General features: G+C 44.0%; 1 protein-coding gene and 1 pseudogene across 2 annotated transcripts in view; both read left to right on the top strand.

The window, feature by feature from the left end:
* LOC126299292 (uncharacterized) overlaps nucleotides 1-24,745 on the top strand; it is a 547,118-nt gene that overhangs the window by 510,444 nt on the left and 11,929 nt on the right. The gene's annotated exons all lie outside the window — the stretch shown is intronic.
* Nucleotides 240-356, top strand: LOC126299769 (5S ribosomal RNA; annotated as a pseudogene).

The following is a 24,745-nucleotide window of genomic DNA, read 5'->3' as shown; positions in this document are numbered from 1 at the left end:
TTGTCTGTTCAGTGTAGGTGGTTGTTATGGCTGCGTGTGCGGTGCAGTGTCATGTTTGGTGTTTTACGATTATGAGAGAAGATAGAGAGTGTAACCCTGTGCCGGCACATAGTCTACTCCTCTCGAATAGCATGAAGGGGACCAGCGAGCATAACATCCCCATCACCAACAACAGTGTTACATTCCCACACGTTTCGAAGAGGTTTGGGATTTAATCCAGGGCATTGGCGCAGTGTCTAGGCAACGGCCTTGCCGCAGTGGATACACCGGTTCCCGTCAGATCACCGAAGTTAAGCGCTGTCGGGGGTGCCGGCACTTGGATGGGTGACCATACGGGCTACCATGTGCTGTTGCCAGTTTTCGGGGTGCACTCAGCCCCGTGATTCTAATTGAGGAGCTACTCGACCGAATAGTAGGGGTCCCGGTCAAAGAAAACCATCATAACGACCGGGAGAGCGATGTGCTGACCACACGCCCCTCCTCTCCGCGTCCTCAATGAGGATGACACGGCGGTCGGATGGTCCCGATGGGCCACTTGTGGCCTGAAGACGGAGTGCTTGTTTTAGCGCAGTGTCTGGTGATCAGTAATTTCACGTTACCAACTCTCAAACCCCTTGCTGACCAAATCCTGGTGGTTAAAAATTCTTCCACCATTAGGATTCGACCTCGCAACCCCCAAATCGCACAGGCGTGCGTTAGCGACCACGGCTACAGATGTGTGTATTCGCTACCACTAATCTTCGAACCTGGCTCCTTCTGAATACAGATTATGACTGTTCTTGGCCTCTCTGTCAACCTCTTCATCTGTTATTATACACTCCTGGAAATGGAAAAAAGAACACATTGACACCGGTGTGTCAGACCCACCATACTTGCTCCAGACACTGCGAGAGGGCTGTACAAGCAATGATCACATGCACGGCACAGCGTACACACCAGGAACCGCGGTGTTGGCCGTCGAATGGCGCTAGCTGCGCAGCATTTGTGCACCGCCGCCGTCAGTGTCAGCCAGTTTGCCGTGCCATACGGAGCTCCATCGCAGTCTTTAACACTGGTAGCTTGCCCCGACAGCGTGGACGTGAACCGTATGTGCAGTTGACGGACTTTGAGCGAGGGCGTATAGTGGGCATGCGGGAGGCCGGGTGAACGTACCGCCGAATTGCTCAACACGTGGGGCGTGAGGTCTCCACAGTACATCGATGTTGTCGCCAGTGGTCGACGGAAGGTGTACGTGCCCGTCGACCTGGGACCGGACCGCAGCGACGCACGGATGCACGCCAAGACCATAGGATCCTACGCAGTGCCATAGGGGACCGCACCGCCACTTCCCAGCAAATTAGGGACACTGTTGCTCCTGGGGTATCGGCGAGGACCATTCGCAACCGTCTCCATGAAGCTGGGCTACTGTCCCGTACACCGTTAGGCCGTCTTCCGCTCACGCCCCAACATCGTGCAGCCCGCCTCCAGTGGTGTCGCGACAGGCGTGAATGGAGGGACGAATGGAGACGTGTTGTCTTCAGCGATGAGAGTCGCTTCTGCCTTGGTGCCAGTGATGGTCGTATGCGTGTTTGGCGCCGTGCAGGTGAGCGCCACAATCAGGACTGCATACGACCGAGGCACACAGGGCCAACACCCGGCATCATGGTGTGGGGAGCGATCTCCTACACTGGCCGTACACCTCTGGTGATCGTCGAGGGGACACTGAATAGTGCACGGTACATCCAAACCGTCATCGAACCCATCGTTCTACCATTCCTAGACCGGCAAGGGAACTTGCTGTTCCAACAGGACAATGCACGTCCACATGTATCCCGTGCCACCCAACATGCTCTATAAGGTGTAAGTCAACTACCCTGGCCAGCAAGATCTCCGGATCTGTCCCCCATTGAGCATGTTTGGGACTGGATGAAGCGTCGTCTCACGCGGTCTGCACGTCCAGCACGAACGCTGGTCCAACTGAGGCGCCAGGTGGAAATGGCATGGCAAGCCGTTCCACAGGACTACATCCAGCATCTCTACGATCGTCTCCATGGGAGAATAGCAGCCTGCATTGCTGCGAAAGGTGGATATACACTGTACTAGTGCCGACATTGTGCATGCTCTGTTGCCTGTGTCTGTGTGCCTGTGGTTCTGTCAGTGTGATCATGTGATGTATCTGACCCCAGGAACGTGTCAATAAAGTTTCCCCTTCCTGGGACAATGAATTCACGGTGTTCTTATTTCAATTTCCAGGAGTGTATTATTCTTTCGAGGCTATTTTGACGATCCAAGCAGCTGGTGCAGAAGAGAAGTATGAGGTAACTAGGTCAGCCGCATAGATCTGCCTGCTCTAAAAGAAATCGGCCATGGCCCTGTTTAAGGAGCATACGAGTGGAGTGTTGTAAAAACTATGGCACGCTATATTGAGACGGCCTCCTGGGGACTGAAACCCTTCCAGTTATAACAGATTAAATCTGGTTTTAAGTGGCGGTAAGAGTATAGAGTGTGTTGCAGTACCTAATGCATTTTTCGTGGTCAATTTACTCAAAATAAATTCGAACTGTTCGTTAAAAGATAAATTACATCACTGCCAGGATTTTTTTCAGTTTTTCTTAAGAACGAGGCGTTTAATTTCAAGGACTGGTGTGATATTTGGAGTCGATACCAATATGTATAATTTTATCGATACCTTGATAATACCATAACAAAGTATCGGTGCCGATAGTGTTGCAAGAACTGATTACTTTTAGATATATATTGGTTCCTCACTGACTTAAAAGAAATTGTTTACAGTACAAGGCTAAATAAGAAAATTATGCTACGTCTGCATGAATGGTATTAATTCAGTAATTACCAGCATTCTGGAAGGAGTGACGTCAGCAACTGTGTTATTTACCAAATTCTGCAGTAGATTGGAGAGAACCGTCGACGTTGCAATATTAATTTTCTTTATTACTCGATGTCTAGTTTCGAGCCTAAGCTCATTATCAAATCATCCAATAAGGTATGCAATAACACACATCATGGCTACGTCATGACTGCTCATTCTAGTTACACACATCTGAAGTTCGTTCTTTCATTCAGATGAATGAAGTTCAGTCCCGCACTACTTTACAAGATGTGTTTAACTAGATCAAACAGTCACAGGGCTTTCGTAATGAACGTCATACAATAGCTAATTGGAGCATTTTATAATGAACTTAGGCTCGAAACAAGTCGTCAAGTAATAAAGAAATTTGATATTACAATTTCGACATTTCTCTGCAATTTAATGCATAATTTGGAATAGCATTAAGATTCTTGTGTATTATGTACGAGTAAAGATAATGCCATGCCACGTGCTGAGACAAGTTAACACGTGGTCTAACTTTGAAACTTATAAACCATTTGGTGCAAGAGAAGTAAACAATAGCTTGTGGCGCCGGCCGCGGTGATTTAGCGGTTCTAGGCGCGCAGTCCGGAACCGCGCGACTGCTACGGTCGCAGGTTCGAATCCTGCCTCGGGCATGGATGTGTGTGATGTCCTTAGGTTAGTTAGGTTTAAGTAGTTCTAAGTTCTAGGGGACTGATGACCACAGATGTTAAGTCCCATAGTGCTCAAAGCCAATAGCTTGTGGCATTCATTCATCAATTTCACTGAACAAAAATTAATTCAGTTGTGGACAGTCAGGTCTGTGTTACCAGCTTCCTAGAACTGGGAAACGCTGGCCTCCCATCAACATCAGCTGTCGAGTGCCTCTCTGCGAAGAATGAATTTTTTAGTTGGTGCACATAGATCGGAACATGAGTTGATTTTATTGCGCCTGATGGTGTAGCTAAGATGTTGAGAAAATGGTCGTACCTATAAGTAGAGGGCTTACAGCCAATGCGTTCTTATCTTTCCATAGTTTTTTCGAGACGTGATTATTGTTCGATTTCATAGACTGTCTGCTGCAAAGTACACCTTCGGCCAATACTCGAGTACTTTTCGTCGGTCTGAGACCTTTACTAAGTTGGATTAGCGGATTTGGTGGTTGTGATCTCCAGTCAGAAAATTGTTTTGACGCAGAATGAATTTCTTAGTTGCTGCACATAGAAAAGGATTCAAAGATTTGTAGCTTTTTGGTAACACAGAATTGGAAAAAAGTTCTTCAAAAATACAGTTCAGTTAAGGTATTAACGTTTTATTTTGTCCATATGAGGTTCTAATGTACCTCGATACTCGAATCACTTTTCCAAGTTAGTTGAAAAATCCTTAATATCACTGGTATCTGATGATGAAATATGTTCATTACAGACTGAAGAGGGTTTATAAATTTTACTTCTGCATTTCTGTTTCGTCTATGATACATAGACCCTGCATACACATAAATATACACTGCATACACATCAATTCCAATTGAAATAGTAGTTAGAAGTTATTACATTCCCTCACGTTATTCGACACTTCCAGTACTAATACTCTGATACTTCTTTCGATGCTATGAAATTATCGGCTATTAAGTACCGGTACTACTCGTATTGAACCTAGAGGATCGATATTACTCTTATCAGTAATGTCGTAATGCCCCTGCTTAAGCGTCTAAGTGTCCCTCTAGTAACGATAACGGGCAAACAGACAGTTCTCTCTCACACATTGAACAGCATGGAAACAATTAACTCCTGGATTCTGTATTCTTTGTCGATATTATTTATTTTTCGATGCAGTAGACGTTGAAACTTACAACCGTTGATGCACAGGATTTCCTCAAACCTTACCAATAATTACACTGTCTCGTACAATCTGGCCTAACAACACGACTCGAATTTCCACCTTGTGCCGTTGACAGCTACTTCATTGTAGGTCGTCTGAATCAACTTCAGTTAAATTCGTTCTGTTTAAGTTAGCCGGCCGGGATGACCGAGCGGTTCTAGGCACCACAGTCTGGAACCGCGCGACCGCTACGGTCGCAGCTTCGAATCCTGCCTCCGGCATCGATGTGTCTTATATTCTTAGGTTAGTTAGTTTTAAGTAGTTCTAAGTTCTAGGGGACTGATGACCTCAGAAGTTAAGTCTCATAGTGCTCAGAGTCATATTTTTTTTAGTTATACGAGACAAAATACTTCTGTGGAACTTGTAAGCACTACTGAATATAAATCTCGTTCAGAATTTTATTCAATAAAAAGTGCAGTACAAGTGAATTCCACACTATGCATGAAGTATTAAGACAAACGCTGGGAATCCGCATTCATCCAGACAGATTCGAATCGAATTATGCCTTTCTCGCCCTTCTAATAGCTGTGCGTTTGATGCACGTTATTAATCACTAAATCGTATCAAAACTCTCTCTGTTATTTTTACAGTAACAGGATACAATGCTTAGTTCACTATTTGGTGTATGGGGACCCCGTTATGTCACCAGACATTGTTACTCGTGGCATCACGGGAACGTTCTATGTTACTTTATGTTTGACGTCTGATACTTAACAAAAAATTGCTGACAATGAACGCTGAGTCATTCTATCCTCTTTTCTTGATGGGAACATGACTTGATTTTATTACGCCTTATGATGTAGCTAAGATGCTGAGAAACTGCTCGTACCTATAAGTAGAGGGCTTACAGCCAATGCGTTATTATCTTTTCATAATTTTTCGAGACGTAATTGTTGTTCGATTTCATAGACTGTCTGCTGCAAAATACACCTTCGGCCAATCCTCGAGTACTTTTTGTCGGTCTGAGACCTTTACTAAGTTGGATTAGTGGATTTTGTAGTTGTGATCTTCAGTCAGAAAATTGGTTTGACACAGCTTCCTGCACTAGTGTGTGCTGTGTGACCTACATGCATTTCAACCTGCTTTCTGTACTCAAGTCTTTGTCTCCGTCTAAAATTTTTATCCCTTGCACTTTCCTTCATTGCCAAATTGTTAGTTCCTTGATGCCTCAGAGTATATCCTATCGACCGATTCCTTCTTTTAATCAAGTTACACCATAAATTGCCTTTTTTCCCCAGTTTGGTTCAGTACCTTCTCACTAGTTACACAATCTACCTATTTAATCTTAAGCATTATCCTGTAGCGCCAATTTCAAAAGCTGTACTCTCTTCTTATATATCTTATCTGTTTATCGTTCACATGACACTTCTGCACACTCCAGAGAAACACCTTCAGAAAAGATTTCCTAACGTTAACAGATATATTCTTGCTATTGCCAGTCTGCATCTGAATCCTCTCTTATTCGGCCGTCAATACTTATTTTGCTCCCAAATAGCAAAACTGATCTACTATTTTAAACGTTTCAATTTCTACTTTTATTCGTTGAGCCGCCTGGTTTAATTCAACTACATTCCATTACCGGTGTTTTACTTTTGTTGATAGTCAACTTACAACATGTTTTATAGACACTATCCATTCTGTTCGACTGATCTTCTATGACCGTTGGCTTCTCTGACAGAATTAGTACATCATTGTCAAACCTCCAAGTTTTAAATTATTCTCCCTGAATCTTAATTCCCTTCCCATAGTTCTCCTAGGTTTCCTTCGCAGCTTTCTCAACATACAAATCGAATAACCTAGGGGATAGGCTACTACCTTGTCTCACCTTCTTCCCAACTACTGCCTCTCTTTCATATTCTTTGACTCTTACAACTGCAGTCTGATCTCTATAAGTTGTGGACAACCTTTCACTCCCTGTATTTTATCCCTGCTACCTTTAGACTGTCAATTAGGGTACTGCAATCAACTTTGTAAAGCTTTCTCTAAATGACGAAATTAAAATAATAGAGCGAAAAGATTCGTAGAGCAATGGGAGATGTCACAAGAAAGTAGTTGTGCATCGCAGAGGGTCTAATCTACAAAATTCCGAGAGCACGTGCTAAAAATAGTTAAGAAGTCTACTGTGATTCTTCGGTTTCCGCGGACGTATTTGTTGATCGGAGAGCGCACCTGACGGTGGCGACATGTCTGATCGCCGAAATATTGTGCCCGTTGGACACTGTGAACTGAGAGTACTCCTGCAGAGTGTTCAATCAAGAAATTAACTATTTCCTTCAACGTATACCTCAAGTAAAGACCACGACTCTAAGATTGCAGAAATTAAGGCTCGAACAGAGAGGGGCTACAGGCATTCTTCCCTATTACCATCCGCGAATGGAGTAAGAAGAGAAGACTGTACCCTCCGCCACACTCCGCCGAGTATAGACGTGGCTGCAGAAAGCCAGCGAAGTCCCCAACATTTAGCCACTTAAAGACGCGCTGGCGGAGAGCTGCACGGTCGCTCCGACTGCCTCTGGCCGGTGTATTTTGAGAACGTGAATAACAGCTGACGAGAGTGTTTTGCTCTCTAGCGTTCGGCGTATTTGGTCGCAGATGCCTCTGCATCCAAGCGCCTGGTGCTACGAAAGGTCTCCGTGCTACTGAGGCAAGCGGTAAAACATTTGTAGTTATCTTTCTTAAAGAACCTGTACAGTGTCGCGTATGTCATTTCAGTTTCTACGGACAAATTCGAATTTGAAATGACAGCGTCTCTGCTAGAAACAACCAATAAATTATTTGTTATCCCAGACACAACAGTTCTAAATCATTCTGCAATAGCCATGACCTCGATGGTGGCTATTATGTTGATTATAAGAGCAGCTGTTTGACTGTATACAGCTTTTGTGGATGGTAGTAGTAGCTTCCTAAATGCTGCTCACTCGTGGATAACGCATGGTCATAAGGCTGGTACCGAGCGAGGTGGTAAGTGGACTCGTATTCGGGATGACGGCGGTTCAAATCCCCGTCCGACTAACCAGGTTTAGGTTCTGCGTGGGTGGTTCCTTAGAAGGTAGCACGTCTGATTTCACTCCTCTGCCCATCCCTCTCGTGCTGCGTCTCTAATGAACTCATTGTCGACGGGACCTTTAACCGGAGTCCTTCCCTCTTCCTTCCATTGTTGTATAGAGGTCGTCTCCAGCCTTGTCCATGCATTACAGTCTTACTGCTTCGGTTTTATCATATTTCTTGGACAGCAGAAGTGATCCACAAAATTACCGTTCAATCTCACTGATGTCTACCTCATGTAAAACGTATTCGGAGCTCAATATAATTAATTATCTCGAACAGAATGCGAAATTCAACTTGCGCTTTTCTCACATAACATCGTGAAAGCCATGGGCCAAGGCAATCAGATGTATGCAATAGTTCTTGACTTCCAAACAGAATTTGAAGCGGTAACGCACCAATTTTTATTAACAATAATACACTCATTTGAGACATCAAACGGAATTTGTGACTGTATTCAGGATTTCTTGGTGAGGCCAATGTAGCGTGCTACCTTGGATTTCCCGAAATAGATTCGCAAATTGCGAATACGTTTTGAAGTCAGCTGTGCATTTTATTAATGGCACATGAAAATCTGTGCCGGGTCGAGACTCGAACCCAGATTTCACTTCGGCTATTCATGCACGTCTCCCAAACTGACCCAAACTTCCATATGTCTAACAGTGGCCATGTGCAAATCATTAACTTATGTCGCTTGCCGCAAATTATTAGCTATGTCGCTTGACGGGCTAAAACGACAATAATAATTATTTTGTCTCTTCCTGTGCGGAAATCACAAAGTTCGAGTAAAGGGAACACGTACATTACACAACATATGGAAGTGTGGGTCGGTACAGAAGGCGTGAACGGATAGCCGAAGTGATTAAGGCGAGCGTTCGCGACAAGCGGGCGATCCGAGTTCGAGTCCAGGTTTGGTGCAGATTTTCGTGCGTCACTAATTAAATGTACAGCTGACGTCAAAACGTATTCGCAATTTGCGAATACATTTCGTAATATTTACAACTACTGTGGTTCGTCAAAACAATGTCTGTTCCTCCAGATATGTATGCATGTCTGAAGGACGTTGTAATGTAGTATACAGATACTGTATAAACACGGACAGTGTGCAAATAATCGTCAGATGCGGGAATAACATTAGGAAATGTATTGAGACTCTTACTGATCATATTTAATAATTTTATCAGACTAATGGCCTGCCAGAGAATGCCAACCTCAGATTTCTGCAGATGGTGCACTTACCTACAATGAAGTACGACCTGAAAAAAAAGCTTCACAAATACCCAATCAGATCTCGATAGCACTTCAGCGTGGTCCAAATACTGACAACTTATTTAGAAATACGTATATTAAAGCTCAAAAGATGTCCATAAATATACTGTAGAAAGTTGAAAGTTTCACTTAACAGGATTAATTGAAAGCTACAATTGCTTGTATTATATCTGAAATAAGTCAGAAGACCACCATTTTAGTTATGTGTGCAGCAACACGGTGGACATATCCTTGTGTGGAGATTCCGAGGAGAACGAACGTTTCCGGATTGCATTCTTCGTCATAGAGTTCCAACAAACCGAGCGAGGTGGCGCAGTGGTTAGCACACTGGACTCGCATTCGGGAGGACGATGGTTCAAACTCGCGTCCGGCCATCCTGATTTAGGTTTTCCGTGTGATACCAACATAACTGTCGTCCGCCATACGGCCCGACAACCAGGAGTGTCTGTGGTGCCATTTCATTTGGTAGCAGAACTCCTTTGATTGTTATCTGCGACTCTCTTACAGCACAGCGGTACGTCGTTGATATTGCACGCCACGTTTTGTTGCCCTTCATGGCAAACCATCCTAGATTTCAGCAAGATAATGCCCGCCCGCACCCGGCGACAATTTCTATTGCTTATCTTAGTGCTTGCCAAACCCTACCTTGGCCAGCAGGGTCATCGGATCTCTCCTCAGTTGAGAAAGTGTGAAGCATTATAGGTAGGGCCCTCCAACCAGCTCGGGAACCTGGTGATTTAACGCGCCAGTTGTATAGAATTAACCACTATATCATTCAGGAGGGCATTCAAAAACACTGTCAATCAGTGCCTGCACAAGGGCCAGAGGTGGAATAGCCCGTAATTGACATGCTCAATTTGTGAAGATCTTTCTCTTGACTAAATCATCCATTTTTTCTGAAATACTAACAATTTGTTTGTCTGAACATGTACGCTCAGGCTCATAAATTAAGGATAATACCGATACATGGTGAAACAACGCTCTGGTGGACGGTATGCGGGTTTAAATCACCTCCGAGTATGACCATACGCCGTCCGCTGTGGCCGAGCGGTTCTAGGCGCTTCAGTTTGGAACCGCGCGACCGCTACGGTCACAGGTTCGAATCCTGACTCGGGCATGGATATGTGTGATGTCCTTAGGTTAGTTAGGTTTAAGTAGTTCTAAGTTCTAGGTGACTGACGACCTCAGATGTTGAGTCCCATAGTGCTCAGAGCCATTTGAACCAGTTATGACCATGTGGTGCATTTGACCTGCGGTCGTCGCACGGTGGCGCTGGCAGCAGTCGACATACGCAGAGGTGTGTTGGTGCATGTCAGAGTACGGTGCAGCGAGTAAGTGTGCAGACGTTTTCAGACGTGCTAATGGCGACTGTGTGTTGTAAATGGCTCAAAGAACACATATTGATGACGTTATGAGTGGTGGAATACTAGGGCGACTGGAGGCTGGTCAAACACAGCAGGTCGCAGCATAGGCCCCCCGTGTGCCACAAAGTGTGATCTCAAGATTATGGCAACGATTCCAGTATACAGAAACGTGTCCAGGCGGTACAATACGGGACGTCCACAGTGTGCAACACCACAAGAAGACCTATACCTCACCATCAGTGATCGCAGACAGCCACGGAGTACTGCAGGTAGCCTTGCTCAGGACCTTACCGCAGCCACTGGAACAGTTGTCTCCAGGCACACAGTCTACAGACGACTGAACAGACATGGTTTATTCGCCTGGAGACCTGCAAGATGCATTCCACTGATCCCTGGTCACAGGAGAGCCCGTAAAGCCTGGTGTCAAGAACATAGTACATGGTCATTGGAACCGTGGTCCCAGGTTATGTTCACGAACGAGTCCAGGTATAATCTGAACAGTGATTCTCCTGGGTTTTCATCTGGCATGAACCAGGAACCAAATACCAACCCCTTAATGACCTTGAAAGGGACCTGTATGGAGGTCGTGGTTTGATGGTGTGGGTTGGGATTATGATTGGTTGACGTACGCTCTTGCATGTCTTTGACAGTGGAACTGTAACAAGTCAGGTGTATCGGGAAGTCATTTTGCACCAGTATGTCCACCTTTTCAGGGGTGCAGTGGGTCCCACCTTCCTCCTGATCGATGCTAACGCATAGCCCCACTGAGCTGTCATTGTGGAAACAGAAGATATCAGGCGAATGGAGTGGCCTGCCTATTCTCCAGACCTAAACCCCATCGAGCACGTCTGGTATGCTTTCGGTCGACGTATCGCTGCACGTCTTCAAACCCCTACGACACTTCAGAATCTCCGACAGGCACCGGTGCAAGAATGGAAGGCTATAGCCCAGCAGCTGCTCGACCACCTGATCCAGAGTATGCGAACCCGTTGTGCGGCCTGTGTACGTGTGCATGGTGATCATATCCCACACTAATGTCAAGGTACAGGCACAGGAAACAGTGACGTTTTGTAGCACGGGATGGTTTCCTCAACTTATCACCAATACCGTGGACTTCAGATCTGTGTCGTGTGTGTTCCCTATGATCCTATGCTATTAGCGACAGTTTTGTGTAGTGCAACGTTTTGTGGCACCACATTCTGCAGTTGTCTTTAATTTATGAGCATGAGTGTATATCACGTCTACTGATTCCCGTATCTTTCGGATAATTCCTTCGTGTGCGCCTTGTTTTTGTCTTATAGTGTATATGTTTAGGGGTTCCAATAGTACATTCACTTCGGCCCATCTGTCTCTGCGCCGTTCTCTTTTTCGACATTGACGTTTCGTACCGGTGCTGAATATACAAAATCTCTGCTAGTGTGAGAAAAACTCCCAGCAACTGACAATTTCGACAACTGCTTGCTGCAAGATGCAAGAAACCCTTCTGCAGGCGAGTTGCGGAAGACGGACTGCAACAGATTGGCTTCCGTTTTGCTTCGGGCTGTATCATAAGCAAGTGTTTGGACACTAATTCTGGTCTTCTAGTCTTCATGAACTAAAGATACTTCTCAGGATTTTGGGAGACGTTCTGCGAGTTGATTGTGCCACAATAGTTATCGATGGTTTCGCGCATTGGTCTTCGCCTAACCAAGCTTGATTTACTTAACAGCTGCATATCTATAGTTCCACGCTTCGCTCTATTATTTAGTGCAGCAGACACTATTTCTTAAGACGCTCTATGATATTTCTTTGAAGATACAATGGGTTCCAAGATTTAGGCCAGGGTCTTAGACATAATTTTGAACTTAACATTTCATCTCCTACTGCGAAATATATGGTCAGAGCAGTAAACGTTGGTGAATTTTTACAGGTATCTCGCAGCAGGATACGAAACGCCAGAAGGAGTATTATTCCTAAGATCGTGCCCTACTATCCTACGTCATCATGGAAGGAAGTACCAGTCACGAAAGCCTACATTATGCCATATTCATGGTATTGTTTGTATATTTCATATATACTTTGTGTTCTGCCTTACGGCAGGTCTTGTCATGGAAGAAGCCTCGTTAGAGAGGTCCACTGCTTGAGCATCTAGGGAAGTGATTCCATTGGTGGTTTCCTGTTGCCTTCCACTGATGATGATGAAATAATAATGAGGACAACATAACACCCAGTCCCTGAGCGGAGAAAATCTCCGACCCAGCCGGGAATCGAACACGGTCCCCTTGGCGTGACAGACCGCCACGCTGACCACTCAGCTATCGGGGCGCACTTGTATACTTCGAGGGAACAATATTTATTTATTTATTTATTCACGCATTTATTTCACCTACCAAGACTCGTGGGGAGAGATCAGAACTCTATAGCGGGTACTCCAGTGTTACAACTTGAGTTGGCGTAACTTCTACGTTACATTTGCGACATGGGAACGTGCGTTACACTGAAGCAGCAGCACGGAACTTGGCGCACCAATACACGAGGGTGGTTTTCGACCGCATTGATCGCACGCACGACGGAAAGACACGAATGCCACACTACTCTCTTGTCGATGTGTCGGTGCGGATACACTGATTATTACGACAAGCTACTTAAAAGCGGGTTGGTCCACTTCTGGAACGCATTCAGCAGTGATTGTGCTTGCCATGGATTCGACAAGTACTCGATAGGTTTCCAGACGTTTGTGGCGCCAGATGCCTACGCACAGGTCACGAAATTCCCATAATATACGGGCAACTAGTTTGTCTGTGTGGAGCTGGCGCCCGATAGCGTCCCAGCGAATTCAGATAAGCCGAATGTGGTGGCCAAGACATCCGCGTGAGTTCACTATCGTACTCTGCAAACCATTGCAGCACGATTCTGGCCTTTTGGCACCGACAGTTATCCTGCTGGAACATGCCATCTCTGTTAAGGAAGATATCAAGCATAAGGGCTACAGGTGGTACTTAATAACGTTCACGTAGTGCACACCTCTCATGGTGCCTTCAATTACTACCGCAGGTCCCATGGAAGTTCAAAAATGGTTCAAATGGCTCTGAGTACTAGGGGACTTAACAGCTATGGTCATCAGCGCCCTAGAACTTAGAACTACGTAAACGTAACTAACCTAAGGACATCACACAACACCCAGTCATCACAAGGAAGAGAAAATCCCTGGCCCCGCCGGGAATCGAACCCGGTAACCAGGCCGCGGGAAGCGAGAACGCTACCGCACGACCACGAGCTGCGGACCCCATGGAAGTCCAGGTGAATGTCCCCCATAACATAATACTACACTACTGGCCATTAAAATTGCTACACCAAGAAGAAATGCAGATGATAAACGGGTATTCATTGGACAAATATATTATACTAGAACTGAAATGTGACTACATTTTCACGCAATTTGGGTGCATAGATGCTGAGGAATCAGTACCCACAACAACCACCTCTGGGCGTAATAACGGCCTTGATACGCCTGGGTATTGAGTCAAACAGAGCTTGGATGGCGTGTACAGGTACAGCTGCCCATGCAGCTTCAACACGATACCACAGTTCATCAAGAGTAGTGACTGGCGTATTGTGACGAACCAGATGCTCGGCCACCATTGACCAGACGTTTTCAGTTGGTGAGAGATCTGGAGAATGTTCTGGCCAGGGCAACAGTTGAACTTTTTCTGTATCCAGAAAGGCTCGTACAGGACCTGCAACATGCGGTCGTGCATTATCCTGCTGAAATGTAGGGTTTCGCAGGGATCGAATGGAAGGGTAGAGCCACGGGTCGTAACACATCTGAAATGTAACGTCCACTGTACAAAGTGCCGTCAATGCGAACAAGAGGTGACCGAGACGTGTAACCAATGGCACCCCATACCATCACACCGGGTGATACGCCAGTATCGCGATGACAAATACACGCTCCCAACGTGCGTTCCCCGCGATGTCGCCAAACACGGTTGCGACCATCATGATGCTGTAAACAGAACCTGGATTCATCCGTAAAAATGACGTTTTGTCATTCGTGCACCCAGGTTCGTCGTTGAGTACACCATCGCAGGTGCTCCTGTCTGTGATGCAGCGTCAAGGGTAACCGTAGCCTCGGTCTCCGAGCTGATAGTCCATTCTGCTGCGAACGTCCTCGAACTGTTCGTACAGATGGTTGTTGTCTTGCAAACGTCCCCATCTGTTGACTCAGGGATCGAGACGTGGCTGCACGATCCGTTACAGCCATGCGAATAAGATGCCTGTCATCTCCACTGCTAGTGATACGAGGCCGTTGGGATCCAGCACGGCGTTCCGTATTACCCTCCTGAACCCAGCGATTCCATATTCTGCTAACAGTCATTGGATCTCGACCAACGCGAGCAGCAATGTCGCGATACGATAAACCGCAATCGCGATAGGCTACAATCCGACCTTATTCAAAGTCGGAAACGTGATGGTACGCATTTATCCTGCTTACACGAGGCATCACAACAACGTTTCACGAGGCAACGCCGGTCAACTGCTGTTTGTGTATGAGAAATCGGTTGGAAACTTTCCTCATGTCAGCACGTTGTAGGTGTCACCACCGGTGCCAACCTTTCGTGAATGCTCTGAAAAGCTAATCATTTGCATATCACAGCATCTTCTTCCTGTCGGTTAAATTTCGCGTCTGTAGCACGTCATCTTCGTGGTGTACCAATTTTAATGGCCAGTAGTGTATGTACCGAAACTGTTGTTACGATTGTAGGGTAAGACACTTTCAGAAGTAATAATAGTATGGACCAAAATGTCTAGTAAACAGCCGGCCGGAGTGGCCGAGCGGTTCAAGGCGCTTCAGTCTGGAACCGCGCGACCGCTACGGTCGCAGGTTCGAATCTTGCCTCGGTCATGGATGTGTGTGATGTCCTTAGGTTAGTCAGGTTTAAGTAGTTCTAAGTTCAAATGGACTGATGACCTCAGATGTTAAGTCCCATAGTGCTCATAGCAATGTGGATTTCTAGTAAACATGTCTAGCAAAAATGCACACATTAGAGCTATGGACACTTCTTCAGTAGATGCCATTTGCTCCACAGCAGAGGAGATATTCAGTAGATGCTATTTGTTTCACAATAGCGAAAATAAAAACGTGCACATACGTTTTAATATATGCATTTCAGAGGCCATGTTGACTATACTTTTTTTCCTATGGACCGAGCGAGGTGGCGCACTGGTTAGCACACTGGATTCGCATTCGGCAGAACGACGGTTCAAACCCGTGTCCGACCATCCTGATTTAGGTTTTCCGTGATTTCCCTAAATCGCTTCAGGCAAATGCCGAGATGGTTCCTTTGAAAGGGCGCGGTCGATTTCCTTCCCCATCTTTCCCTAATCGGATAGACCTCGTTGTTTGGTCCCCTCCCCAAAATCAACCAATCAACCAACCAATCTCTGGAAGCTTGCACTGCATCTATTCATAACCGTTCTACGATGTTGTACTGAATGAAATGGTAGAGTTTTTAAGAACTTATTTTCTTTTCAAACTGTCGATCAGACTCTAGAACGCTTTTACAGTCTCTGAACACCAGGAGCCTTCATTACCGCAGCATTTACTTCTGTTACACCTCCCTTCCTTGTTTCAAATGAACACGTGAAGATAAGGATTCAAAGTTCCGCCGTTGACGAGGTCCTTCACGGTGTTCAAACTGGTATTGCTCTGACCGAGCGATATGGTGGAGAGGAGAAAGTGACGGTTCAAACCCCGTCAGCTATCCACATTTAACCCTTCTGTGCTTTCCCTAAAGCCGTCCACGGTGGTCTAGCGGTTCAGGCGCTCAGTCCGGAACCGCGCGACTGCTACGGTCGCAGGTTCGAATCCTGCCTTAACCCTTCTGTGCTTTCCCTAAAGCCGTCCACGGTGGTCTAGCGGTTCAGGCGCTCAGTCCGGAACCGCGCGACTGCTACGGTCGCAGGTTCGAATCCTGCCTTGGGCATGGTTGTGTGTGATGTCCTTAGGTTAGTTAGGTTTAAGTAGTTCTAAGTTCTAGGGGACTGATAACCACAGATGTTAAGTCCCATAGTGCTCAGAGCCATTTGAACCATTTTTTTTTGTTTCCCTAAATCTCTTAAGGTAAATGCCGGGATGGCACGGTCGATTTCCTTACCAAAGCTTTTGCAATCCGAGCACGTGCTCTACTCCATCTCTAATGACTTCTTGGTCAAATCTAATCTTTCCTTTTTTTTTAGCATGTGTCTAGGATAGGTAATGAAATCACCCGTGTCATTTTCAGAGTAAGCAGTTTATGGAAAACACAGAAACTTAAATCTGGATAGCTCTTCTCTGGTGTCTCGACACTGGTAAGAGAAATCTATATAACATATTCGTCATTTGACTGTAGCTATATTTATTATGCCCACTATTACAATTTCGGCTTTGGAGCCATTTTCAAGTACAATATACCATCCCTGGGCACATGTCAAACGTACGTGTATATGCAGATTTCGGTATGGCACGTTTGATATGTGCTCAGGAATGATGTGTTGCACTTGAAAATGGCTCCAAAGCTGACATTACAACTGTATTGTATGTTAACCGGGGACCTAGAAACGACGGAGAGGCTCCGTCACCGCCGCAGCTGCAGTGGTCCACAACCCCATGACGACTACCGCAGTCCACTTCACCCCTCTGCCGCCCCACACCGAACCCAGGGTTATTGTGCGGTTCGGTCCCCGGTTGACCCCCCAGGGAACATCTCACACCAGACGAGTGTAACCCCTATGTTTGCGTGGTAGAGTAATGGTGGTGTACGCGTACGTGGAGAACTTGTTTGTGCAGCAATCGCCAACATAATGCAACTGAGGCGGAATAAGGGGAACCAGCCCGCATTCGCCGAGGCAGATGGAAAACCGCCTAAAAACCATCCACAAACTGGCCGGTTCACCGGACCTCGACACAAATCCGCCGCGCGGATTCGTGCCGGGGACCAGGCGCTCCTTCCCACACGGCCAACCGGGCGGGTTTGACATTATAATAGTGGACATCATAAATATAATTACTGGCAAATGTTGTGATTTAGAAACTTTGCGGTGATGCGGCTACCAGTTAAGATAAGATCATCAAATCGTAAGACACTTTACACGTTTCGTGTTCCGTAATTTTCGCAAATTGTGGCAAAGACTTCAAAAGGTCTACTCAGGCAAGGAGCTAAGGAGACACTCAAATGACGCACGGATGAATCAGCGAGCATTTGTGGGTCGGTATAGCTGGCGAGAAAACTTGCGTGTGCTGTGAGAACTGTGTGCTTATTGTATTATTGGCACGCGAGGCGCATGCGCCGAAGTAGCGGCTAAGATTAGCTGCGCGCCAGGCTAGCGGTCCAGCTACTGGCGCGCAGTGGGGACTCGGTAGCGCGGCCTGCATCGTCCGACGGACTCGCTTTCCGACAATCCTAACGCACAGCACCTGCCTGTTTTCCTTCGTTGCTCACTGCCTGACGAAGTTCAGTGTAATGACTGCAGTCTTCTACGCACTACATTATTGCGGTTGCTTTACTTAAAATTTTAATGATATTTGCATACCCGCAACTTTTATCACGCGTGACATGCGCCGCCGAGTTATTTAATTAAAACTGTCATTTTTATGCAGTGGCGTGTATTTCTTGGAGTTCGTCTTATTTCTGTTCCGCAGAAACTGAAGCGATTAACTTACGCCAATCGGAATGTTTCGTCAAAGAGGTCGACCACAAAATTAAACTCTGTACAGAAACACATACTTACGTACTGAAAAAAACTACTTCCAAACTTGAATGAAGAGCTCCAACAACGTGGTAGAACTCGGAGTCAGATCCTTTACTCCTTAAGATACTATATATCCAGGCTGTATCCATTTAGCAGCTGCGACGGCATTCGTTTTCATGTAGAAAGACATCGCGTTAGAAATTCACTTAGCTTGTCAGGGTAGCGTAAACAATACAACGTGCGCTCTTCACACTATTGTGAACGCATTACGAAAACTATGACCATAGAACTACGCGCTACATAATGGTTTGAATCGTTTTCTCGTGAAATTTTCTCTCGTTTTCGTGGCAAAGATGGGGAATATTTTGAGACTCGAACCAGATAAGGCTCTCTGAGCAAAAAAGTGAGTAAAAGTCGGTCGTCATCTTACTTAAAACCTTTACTGACACAAATTATATTTTGGAACAGTTTCCTGGTCTGTTGTTCGATATTATGGTGCTGATCTGTGAAAATATTACATTTGGTGGCCATTGATCAGTGCCCAAGAGGAAAAAACTCGCAACTGTCGGTGACTGATAAAAGTAATACATGTGCTTAATATATTTGGTAGTTAGTATCTCTGGAGTTCTGCTTGCATGGTCTGTATGACTATGCAAACAGAAGTGAAGAGCAGTTACAGTTAGGGCTCGTATTCGAACATAACGGTACTCTGTGAGCTACGAGAAAAATAGGGACTGCACTTTCTCCTCCTTATCCGCCCACACTTCCAGTCACCTTCCCCCAAACACGAGCAACTTCCATTAGCAACGTTCCCTGCAAGCTGCACCCGTCAGTAAGTTTTGCAGTTTGCTATTAATTGGCAACATTAGCCTTTACAAGAGCACGCACAAGATACTGGAATAACCCACTAACAAAATGGAAACTCGTACTAATCATTCTCTGTTGTATTAGCCACACAACTGTCAGCTAATAACATCGCAATTTTTTAAAATTTTGGTTATAGCGTTTTGTTTGTTTGTTTGCTACTTGTTACAAAATGTTCTATACGCATGCATTTCTCTGCTAGTAAAACGACCTGTGACCAGAATCATTGCAACTACGCATATCTAGACGGACATAGAAGGATCAATAGTTCGAGCCTGACCGAGGAGACATACTACCTTCTTTAGTCTCAGTTTCTCTCTTTGATCTTGTTTCATTGAAAACAAATTATGTTAATTTAATCTGAACTAAAACTTGAAATCCTAGGAGAAATAGAGAGCTAATAATCCTAAAAACGTGATGTAGCAAATCTGCATCGTGTAAAGGTTGATACAGTCCAGCAAAAATTTGAATTCTACCAGACTAAGCGAGAGACTACTCAGAAAGCAGAAGTACATCCAGAATGATTTCAATGTTTAACATCAGATTCTAGGCGTAACCTTTACAAACTCTTGACATTTAGTGCTTTTTTCTGCAAGTCTGATACAAACAGCAAACAAAGGCACGTACATGTATCGGAGTACAAAAGTGTAAACATTTTCGCTAAAACAGGACTTTTGAATTATATCCAAAGAGTTAACAAGTCCCCCCTCAGGCTAGATCGAGGAGCATCATTTTCATTAATAGAATTGTAGTGGAAACAGCACACAGCAAAACAGCTACATCTTTTCTCCTCGGGTTATAGTTTCTCGTTCTGTAATTTTAATTGTTTGAAATAGCGAATAGGGAAAGAAGGGAAGTGATGGGTCGGAATTCTTGACTTCAGACCCCGCAGGACACTGTGGTAATGCAATGCGAAAGAAAATTTGTGCAGCACCGGGACTCCAACCAGATTTACTGCTTCTCGTGGGCAGTTGCCTTAACCGCTTTTTTTTTTTAACCTCATTTTGTTCGTATTCGTTCGTTGAATCTGCTTGGGGCGGGCGTCGCAAGACACCCGTCTTAGTTCGTTGTTGATCCATTAACTCAGTTTTTTTTATTAATCCTCTGACCGAACACGCTGAGTTACCGTGGCTGCTATTTCGGCCATCCGACCACCGTCCCTGACCGACTCAAATTTCCAATTTATTGCACGCTACAATGCAGTGTCCCTCGCCCATTAACCCCCTACACGTAAATTATTGATTCCCATGGTGTTCGGAGGATATTGGTGCATCCGCACCGGTAAAAACGTCAAGGAGCAGTGGCACCCTTACAGAAACGCCAGACGCGGAACGGACACTACCCAAACATATACAAATATTTAATGTAGTACCACCCAATAACCTAATGTCGGTTTTCATGGTCGTCTCCTTAAATTCCCTGATGTGCAAGCCCATAAAAAGGTAAAGCTGACATCGGTCCGATGGTTAGATTGACCACCACAGTGTTCCACTAGGTATGTCCTAACTGAAGTGGTTCCAGTGTGTCATTGCCTTATTCTGACCTTCGAACTGACTGACTCGTCCAGTTATTGGGGTATCTACAGTTTAAAAGTGAGTTTGAACCTCCGCGCAAAGTGACATTTTTCATATTAACAAAGAGATATGTGACAGGTAAAAAAAGTATACCTAACAGGGGATCAAACCTGAGAACTCTGGCACTTTTTCACGGATCTGCCAAACCATCAACTCATAGGAAGTGAATTCATACTCTGAAGACTATTTTCAGAAACGGCTAGACCAGCCAAACTGTTTATTTCTATCTTCCTACAGCCATTGAGTCGCAGATTCTTCCAGGTGCTGTCCCTCCCGTCTCTTCAGTAGTAGGAGATGAAACGAACCCTGCACGTAACACTGTGCTTTTTCAAGCAGTGGGATTTTGTTGTTTCCTTCTTGAGATGTGAGCTCAGCTATTTGGTTCACATCATACCCACAGAATAGGTATCAGCTCATGTTTCTAACCCATACTATCTACACATTCCAATTTTCTAAACGACAGTTTGTGTCAGGTATTGTCAAATGCGTTCAAAATGGCTACAAGTATCATCAAAAATTTTGTTTCCTGTATGTTTCACTTTATGTTACAGTTGAGAATGCAGGAATGGCTGTGCTGGCGATTTTGATTTATGTCATCTGACCATGACTGAAAAGTAATTTTTTGTTTGGATTATATATTTTACAGCACATTTTTATCATTTTTAGAAAAAAGGAAAACAGTAATATTAATAAACCTGATTCATTGTCGCTATGTGGATAGAGTAAGGTTTAGTTTAAGAAAAACTCAGCACCATTCAATTACGAATTTTATATGTTATTGAAGTTAATGTAAAAGGACTTCACTGATAGCTCATGCAAGTCACTGCTGTGATGCTTTCAAGCATATCCTGAAGATGAACTGATGGGGACTGCATGTAAACTGATATTCATTCTTTTCTGTCACTTCCTTCTTTTAGGAAAGGCACAACATCTTGAATAAACCGAAGACAGCTTCAGTTCATAACAATATCCTTTCTTTGTATACACATAGAGGTGGACAGGAAAAAAAGAGTAAGAAGCTCAGCAACTTGACAGACAGACTGGCAAAAGGAATTTGACATATCTATTCCACAAAATATTTGTGATTCTTACTGTGTATTATTCTTAGTATTTGTCGCTTAATCAGTTCAGTTTACTGCCTGAGGCTGCAGATGTGCTCATTCTACTCTGCAGCCATGATAAGTTTTGTCTTGTACAAGACAAGTATGCAGACAGCTACAATAATTACAACTGAAATTTGAAATGTGGTCCAGTAGTTAATACTGTGAGCTCATATTTGAAGAAACAGCATTCCAATCCCTGCCCACTCAGCCTGATTTAGGTTCACTGTGCGTTTCCTAAAACACTCGCCACAAATTCTGTTTTCTTAAATAGATCATTTCCTCATCTGGTCCAGTTGATCTAGCAGTCCATCTCTAATTCATCCGTCCTTTACCTTTAGATCTCATCACGATTGAGACACGAAGGGAAATGGCATGGGTTGAAGTACACATTAACAAGAGATACAGGTGTTACTTCATTGTTAATCTATTGTATACCACTTGAACCTACATAGGCCAAATTTAACATCACTAATCTGTCAGGACAGCCATCTCGCACACTTTTTTTTTTTTTCAAATGTTACTCAACTCATACTGCTAGCTTAATTTATACATGACTTCATTTATTCTTATCAAAAAATAAAAGTCACCTACATTCATAACAGTAGATGACTGTATACAATGGATGCTGGTACTTCTCAGGCAGCTAACAGATGTCTTGAGTACTTGAATGTAAATAACAAGAACTTGTAGCAACCTTAAGTACATATTTTTATTGTTTATTTTAATTTACTGAATGCTTTCTCAGGAAATTATTTTGAGAAAATATTTCACGAGGCTACTTGAAGTGCAAATGCTTGGAAAAACATTCTTGACCTCTCAGCAACAACTAATCCTGAGCAAACACAGAACATTATGATGGACACACAGAATAGAGACAACCAGGGCGTTGTAGCAAGACTGAATATCTTAACATCCAAATTCACCAAACATTAATAAAAAATATATCTTCTTAAAAAAGTATATAAATGTTCACTTAACATCTTCCTAAGAGGCAGTCTCCACTCTTTCCAATCTGACTATGTAACTGTAGACCAGCTACGTTTAAATTCAAAGAAACAGTACTGATTGCATTTGGGAGATGTTTATGAATAAATTAATGAAATATGGTACTGATTCTCCATGGTGCACAAAACAGGTCAGAATAGAGTTGCAGAAGCAACAAATAAAGTATGCAAATTTAAAAGAATGCAATATTCCCAAGTTTGGTGAAGTTTTACAGAAGCTCAAAATTCCATGCGATCTTCAATGCAAGATTCTTTTAACAGTTTCCACAGCGAAGCTCCTTCTCAAGATCTAGCACAAAACCCAAAGAGATTGTGGTCACCCGTAAATTGCACCAGCGGCAAGACACAATCAATACCCTCAGTGCATCATGGTAATGTTAATGTTGCTGATGACAGTGCCACTAAAGCAGAGTTACTAAACACAGTTTTCTGATATTCATTCGCCAAAAAAGACACAGTAAATATTCAAAAATTAAAATCAAGACCAACTGCCAACATGAGTGACTTGGATGTAGATATCCTCGGTACAGCAAAGCAGCTTAAATCACTTAATAAAGGCAAGGCCTCTGGTCCAGAATGTATATCAATTTGAGTTCTTTCAAAGTATGCTGATAGAATAGCTCCGATACTCAGCAGCCGTATACCAGCACTCCCTCATCAAAATATCCGTACCTAAAGACTGGATAGTTACACTGATCACACAAATACTTATGGAAGGAAATAAGAGTAATTTGCTGAATTACATACCCTAATCACTAATGTTTATTTGTTGTAGGATTTTGGAAAATATACTACGTTCAAACATTATGAATTATCTTGAAGAAAGCAATTTATTGACCAACAACAACAATGGACTCAGAAAATATCGTTCTTATGGATGCTTCATAGATCCGTGTTGACTGTGTGGCAATAGACCGTTCTCTTCGCGGCAATACATAATGTTCGAACACAATATATGTTCCAAAATCCTGCTGCATATCGACGTTAGTGATACGGGCCTGTAATGTAGTGGATTACTCCTACTACCTTTTTTTTAAATATTGGTGTGACCTGTGCAACTTCCCTAACGTCGAGTGAGCAGTTGTACGTAATTGTTAAGCATGGAGCTATTTCATTAGCATATTCTGAAAGGAACCTAATTGGTATACAGTGTGGACGAGAAGACTTGCTGGTGTTAAATGATTTAAGTTGCTTCACTACTCCGAGGGTATCTACTTCTAAGTTACTCATGCTCGTAGCTGTTCTTGGTTCGAATTCTGAAATGTTTACTTCATCTTCTTTGAAAGAGGAATTTCGAAAGGCTATTTTCTGTAAATCTGGTTTCGCAGAACTGTCGACGATAGTATTTCCATTGCCATCGCGTGGAGAAGACATTGACAGTGTCTTGCCGCTAGCATACTTTACATACGATTAGAATCTCTTTGGATTTTCTGCAAGGTATCGAGATTAAGTTTCGTTGTGGAAACTGTTATAAGCATTTCACATTGATGTCGTCGCTAAATTGCGAGTTTCTGTAAAAGGTCACCAATCTTGAAGATTTGACGTTCGTATAAATTTGACATGTCTTTTCTTCGTTGCTTCTGCAATTGTTCTGACACACTGGTCCACACTTACATTGAAAATTCGAAAGCAGTGGAGATTGTCTCTCAGGAAGGTGTCAAGTGAATTTTTTATCTGCTTGTTTCAATAGGTATATTTTTCGTTTATTTTTGGAGGATTTGGGCGTTACAATATTCAATCTCCCGTTTTGATGCTCGTTATTAGCTCAGGGTTAGTTCTTGCTAAGAGGGCAAGTATGTTCTGACAACCATTTACCAGTCGCGTGGGCTCATGAAGTAACTGCTCGAAATGAGTTTCAGAGAATGCGTTAAGCACAATTTCGACTGATGTTTATGCCTATCTCCGTGTTTAAACATGTATTTTCACCAACATCTCGAGGGTAAATTAAAGCCACCACCAGCTATAATTGTATAAGCACGTGTTTGAAATATGACTCAAGTTTTCTTTGAACCTTTCAGCAACAGTATCATCTGAGTTGGGAGGTCGGTAAAAGGATCCAGTTATTATTACATTCCGGTTGGCAAGAATGACATCTGCCCAT

This window comes from Schistocerca gregaria, chromosome X (assembly GCF_023897955.1).
Source record: "Schistocerca gregaria isolate iqSchGreg1 chromosome X, iqSchGreg1.2, whole genome shotgun sequence".
NCBI classification, from domain to species: Eukaryota; Metazoa; Arthropoda; class Insecta; order Orthoptera; family Acrididae; genus Schistocerca; species Schistocerca gregaria.
This window is presented reverse-complemented; position numbering and strand designations above follow the sequence as displayed.